Source organism: Lupinus angustifolius, chromosome LG16 (genome assembly GCF_001865875.1).
Source record: "Lupinus angustifolius cultivar Tanjil chromosome LG16, LupAngTanjil_v1.0, whole genome shotgun sequence".
In the NCBI taxonomy this organism is placed as follows: Eukaryota; Viridiplantae; Streptophyta; class Magnoliopsida; order Fabales; family Fabaceae; genus Lupinus; species Lupinus angustifolius.
Genome location: NC_032024.1, coordinates 3,048,612 through 3,055,066, shown reverse-complemented (window position 1 = coordinate 3,055,066; position 6,455 = coordinate 3,048,612).

The window sequence follows — 6,455 nt, the reverse complement described above, 5'->3', positions numbered from 1 at the left end:
CATTACACTGCCCCCACTATCATGGTGCGGCTCTAGTCACCACAACTAGTGTCATTGCTGACCAGTGTTCCAAACATTCACTTTGTCGGAAAATTTACGTGGATAATATAATCAAACTATACTATCATACGTTTGGTATATGTTTCAAAATATTTACGGAAGTAGTGTATTTTTAAGGAACTCGTGGATGAGATCCACGAGTTTTGGAAAGTCATGGACCGAGAATGCAACTTCTCTGTAATCTCGTGCATCAGAGGCACAAGACTCTCTCTCTCCTCCTTGAAAGTCATGCTTCACATGCACGACTTTCACTTTTTAGAAGTCGTGGACATTAAACACAATTTCTATTGTATATTAATAATAAAATAACTCTCTAGCCTAGTGATTCTTAGTTTATATGGTAACTTAGAGGACCATGGTTCAACATTAACCCTTAGGTAATGAATATAATGAATCTAACCATATTGTATCAGAGTCTTTGTACAAATAATAAATGTCAAAATTATAAAAAAATAAAAATGAAAACCATAGGTGAGTGTTGAAGCATAGACCTCTAGATTACTTTGTAAACCAAAAACCACTAGGCTAAAAAGTTTTTTATTATAAATATACAATGGAAATCCTCTTTAATGTCCACGACTTCTAAAAAAGTGAAAGAGTCTCGTGCCTCTAATACATGAGATCACAGGGAAGTCGCATTTCTGATCCACGACTTCCTCAAACTTGTGGATCTCATCCACGAATTTCCTAAAAATTACAATACTTTTATAAATATTTTGAAAAATATAGCAAACGTGTGATAGTATAGTTTGACTACACTATCCACGTAAATTTTCTCTGCTTTGTCATGTCATCAAACGTTATCAACTTCCTCTCGTCTCGTCATTCCACCTCTTATTAGCCACGTCCTGCGACTGACCAAGTTCCAGCACAACAACCAGGTTTAGGAGTCCAACGATTGTCGTTCAGCATCCAACCATTCATAATCCAATTTTTATAAGATCATTAGTATGATCGAACTCTAATTTGTTTAACCCTAATGCTATAAATGTGAATGCCTAATTAAAAATGCATCACAAAAGCACAAGCCTTGTTACTTTCTAGTGTTTGCATGTTTGGTTACTAGAAGTTTGTTATACTTTAATGGACAAAAGCAAATTGCTATTATTATTTTGTTTTCATTCTCTAAATACTATTTCTTGAACTGAGTTTATTGCATGATCATCATTTTATATAATAAATAAATAATATATCATCATATTTATAATATGACTTCAAGTGTAATTGAAATTTAAAAGCAACCAATTTACCACATACTTCAAATCCAATTTCAAAAATAGAGACGATGGGGATCTATGCCTCAAAATTTAAGTTTGTTGGTTTTGGAAATTAGTTATTGAATTATTGAATATATCCAAAAAAGAACAAATGCTGTACATTTGATAGATTTGTTGGTTGAAGTTTGTAATTGAATATAATCAATTAATAAGGAAAGTACGCTCATGGATTTGATTGAAGTACCATTTTTTCCCACAAGGTAGATTTTGTGGTTATCACTTATTGCCTTGGAACTTCTTTGTAATTGTGTAGATCTTCCAGCATCTGTGCATGTTAATAACTTAATATTAATACATGGCTAGTAATAGGGATGGCAAAAAAGCCCGACCCATGAGTATCTGTGAAAATACTCGTAATTGGTACCGCAATAATAGCTTGGTGAGAGCGGGTTTTGTGATACCCGCCCGTGGGTACCCACAAATTTATATATTTAGTTTTTAGTTAAATTTTTATATATATTTATTATTATTTTAAGATTATATATCATATACTTTATTATTATTTCATAATAAATTATACTATGATCATAAATTTATCATATAAATATCATATTATTAATGTAACAATTATTTTTACATATTGATTATTATAAGTATATAAATATATAATTAAAATTAAAAACCCGTTGGGTACCCACTATCTGCACGAGTACCCACAAATATTACGAGTTTGGGCACTACACACACGTTCGTTGTCATTCCTAGCAGTAGCCTAATTGGAATCCTCTTAATGTTGTAAAAGGAATCTCTGAGAGTTTCTAGTGTCAATTGAACGTTCATTGGTTATCAAAGATGGTATGTTACTAGTAGCGTGGTACAATAGTTGAAAAATTAATAAAGAATGTGATAAATAATTTTATTTACACATTTTTATATAACCAATAGTATTATATCACTATATTGGTAATGAACTAATCTTTTTTGAAACGTATGGTTGTTCCTTCAAATAAGTGTCACTCACAGTTAATCAAAAAATGTATATCTTGGTGGTAAACAATGTTTATATGTATAAACAAACATAATTATGTATTTGGACATTCATAATAATATTTTAGTAAAAATTAAGCAACTTTCATAAAAAAAAGTTATAATGTTAAATCAAAACCAACAAATATGACCAATAAATTTTAAATGAAACCCAACCAGTATGACTAGTCGAACTGTGTTAAAAGAGACATCCAATAGCCAAAATAAAGAAGATCACCACAGCATCAAACAGCAATGATCATCCAGATCATTCATTTATTATGTTTTTTGATTCTTTCCTTTTTTGGCAATTTTTCAATTTTCTATTTTCTGTTAATTCTGGTAAGTTTCCTTTTATAGCAGTTTTCTGTTTATTTCTGGTTTTAGTTCTGGTATATAAGCAGCAAGGGTTTCCCTTGATCAATCAATGAATTAAGGCATTATTCAATACAATGTGTCTTCCCTTTTGTATATCTTAAAGCATTAAAGCAATTCAAGAGTTTCTTCTTCTCCTTGTTCAACCTTCTTCTTCTCTCATTCATCAAGATGAGTTATGCCATTTTACATGGTATCAGAGCACCCTTTTGAAGGGTGTCTCTGTTGCGCCTCTGATCCAACATGTTAATCTCTTAACTGTTTGCTTTTATTCCCTCTTTCTTCTTCTGCAACTCAGAATTGCATTCTTCATTCTTGCATCAAAACAATGACAACAAATCTTTCCATGGATCCATCAAGTGTGTACTATATGCACCCCAACGAAAACCCATGTGCAGTTCTTGTTTCATCTTTGTTAAATGGGGAGAACTATCATTCATGGTCTAGAGCAATGACCATGTCACTTGGAACCAAAAATAAGCTGGAATTCATTGATGGATCCATGCCAAAACCTTCAACTGATGACCAGAATTTTCCCATCTGGAACAGATGCAACAAGCTAGTTGCATCTTGGCTCACTCAATCAATTGATCCCTCGATTGTTCAATCTGTTCTATGGATGGACAATGCAAAGGAGATCTGGGATGACTTAAGAGATAGATATCACCAAGGTGATATGTTCAGAATTTCTGAACTAATTGGAGAAATTCACTCAATTAGACAAGGAAACAAATCTGTTGGTGCATTCTACAACCAAATTCAAGGGCTTTGGCAACAACTAGATGACTATAGACCAATACCACCATGTGAATGTGAGGTTAAATGTACAACAGTCCCTGTTGTGAAGAGTTATAGAGAGAACGATTATGTGATATGCTTCTTGAGAGGCTTAAATGATCAGTTTTCTGCAGTAAGATCACAAATTATGTTGAGTGATCCATTACCCCCTATCAAGAAAGTATTCTCTATCTTGGTTCAACAAGAAAGGCAGATGCAACTTGAAGAACCAAAGCTCACAGCAAATGCTTTTGACAGCAACACAGACTCAAGAATGAGGGGAAAAGGAAGATGATACAGGGGAATAGGCAGATTTGGAAGCACAGGAAGAACATCCAACCTAGGAAGAGGAAGAGGTCAAAAATCTTGTACATACTGCCAAAGAATTGGTCACACTGTTGACACATGCTACAAAAAGCATGGATTCCCTCCTAGCTCCTCCAACCTCACAAACAGTTTCACCATTGAGAACCAAGAATACCCTGATGAGCAAAGCAAAAGAACTGAAGGTATACTGTTGGACACTCCACCATTCACCTCAACACAACAAAATGCATTAAAGGAGCTAATCAAAGAGTCAATAAGGCAGAGCACCAACAATACAAACCAGATAAGTTCAATCCAAACCTCTACTAATCTGCAAGAACCTCCAATCATAGGTAATTCTTCATCCCTTAAAATTCAAAATGCCACTTGGATTATAGATACAGGAGCAACAGATCATGTATGTTGCTCCCTAGTGCTTTTTCATACTTACAAGAAAATTAAACCAGTTTATATAACTTTGCCAAATGGAAACCAAGTGATTGCACAATATTCAGGAAGTATAGTCTTTTCTGATTCATTTTATCTCACAAATGTTCTTTATGTCCCTGATTTTAAATTTAATCTGATTTCAGTTTCAAAGCTAACTTCTTCTCTAGCCTGTAATTTGAATGTACTTTGAACTTTTCAGCTAACCAATGCTTGATCCAGGGAATGAGCTCCTCGAGGATGACTGGTGTAGCTAAAGTCAGTGGAGGGTTATACACAATGACTCAACTCTGCAAGAACTATCCTAACACTGCTTGTATTAATGTTTACACTGGTTATAATGATTTGAATGTTTGGCATGCTAGATTAGGACATTTATCTCACAATAAACTTCTTCATATGCAAACTCTATTTCCTTTTATCAAATGTAATAAAACTGTTGATCCATGTGATGTTTGCCACTTAGCAAAATAAAAGAGATTACCTTATTCTGTTAGCACTACTCTGTCTTTTCATGCTTTTGATTTGGTTCATATGGACATATGGGGACCTCTGTCCACCCCTTCAACCTTAGGACATAAATACTTTCTTACTGTTGTTGATGATAAAACCAGGTTCACTTGGATTTTTTTTATGAAAGCCAAGTCTGAAACCAGCCAGTTAGTGAAAGATTTCATCTCATATGTTGAGACTCAGTTCAGCTACAAACCTAAGATCATTAGGAGTGACAATGGGAAGGAATTCATCTTGAAAGATTTCTATAATTCCAAAGGCATAGAGCATCAAACATCTTGTGTTGAAACACCACAACAAAATGGTATTGTTGAGAGGAAGCATCAACACATACTTGCTGTGGCAAGAGCCTTAATCTTTCAATCCAACTTACCTATTTGTTTCTGGAATTATAGCATAGCACATTCAGCTCATCTAATCAATAGGCAGCCAACCAAATTCCTCTCAAACAAATCACCATATGAAGAACTGTACCAAGCCCTCCCTGATATTAAACATTTGAAGGTCTTTGGTAGCCTATGCTATTCCTCAACCTTAGTCTCTCAAAGAAGGAAACTTGACCCTCGGTCCAGAAAATGCATTTTCTTAGGATTCCAACAGGGAACAAAAGGATACATCCTTCTTGATCTTCACAATAATGAAATTTTTCTTTCAAGGAATGTGCAATTTTTTGAACACATCTTCCCCTTCACCAATCCTGAAGAAAACAAACCTATCCTTCCTATTCATGACACAGACCCTTTGAGTTGCTGGGATGAACCTATCACTAACACAGGCTCTGTCATCAACACTGACCATTCTTTACATGACAATTCTGTCATGCCCAACACTGAGCATGCTAGACACTCACAAAGAACTAGAAAAACCCCAAATTACCTAGCTGACTATCATTGTGCCTTGCTCTCAAATCCAACCCAACAATTCCCTGCACAAGTTAAATATCCTATTTCTGATTTTATTTCTTATGATCAACTATCTCCAACACATAAACACTTCTCCCTCAATATCTCTCTAAGTCATACCCCTTCTCTATATTCAGAAGCAATTTTACAGGATTGTTGGAGACAAGCTATAAAGGCTGAATTAACTGCTCTCCAAAAGAATAATACCTGGTACCTAACTACTCTACCTACTGGAAAGAGAGCCATAGGGTGTAAATGGGTTTTCAAAACAAAACATCATGCTGATGGCTCAATAGAAAGACACAAGGCAAGGTTGGTTGCCAAAGGTTTCAACCAAACAGAAGGGGTTGATTACCTAGAGACTTTTAGCCCTGTCATAAAAATGACAACCATTAGAGTCATATTGGCTCTTGCTGCTATTCATGATTGGCACCTTTATCAGCTGGATATAAACACAGCTTTTTTACATGGTGATCTCAAAGAAGAAGTATATATGAAGCCTCCTCCTGGACTTCACATCCAAGATTCTAAACTTGTTTGCAAATTGGAGAAATCTATCTATGGCTTAAAACAAGCCAGTAGACAATGGCATGATAAACTAACCACTACCCTAATCACAATTGGATATTCAAAATGTCCATCTGATCATTCTCTATTCCTTAAAGTTGCTAATTCTAAATTCACTGCAATATTAGTATATGTTGATGATTTGGTCTTAGCAGGTAATGATTTACATCAAATTCAGTACATCAAGTCAGTCTTGCATTCAGAATACAGCATCAAAGATCTTGGCAAACTCAAATTCTTTTTAGGCATGGAGGTAGCTAGAAGC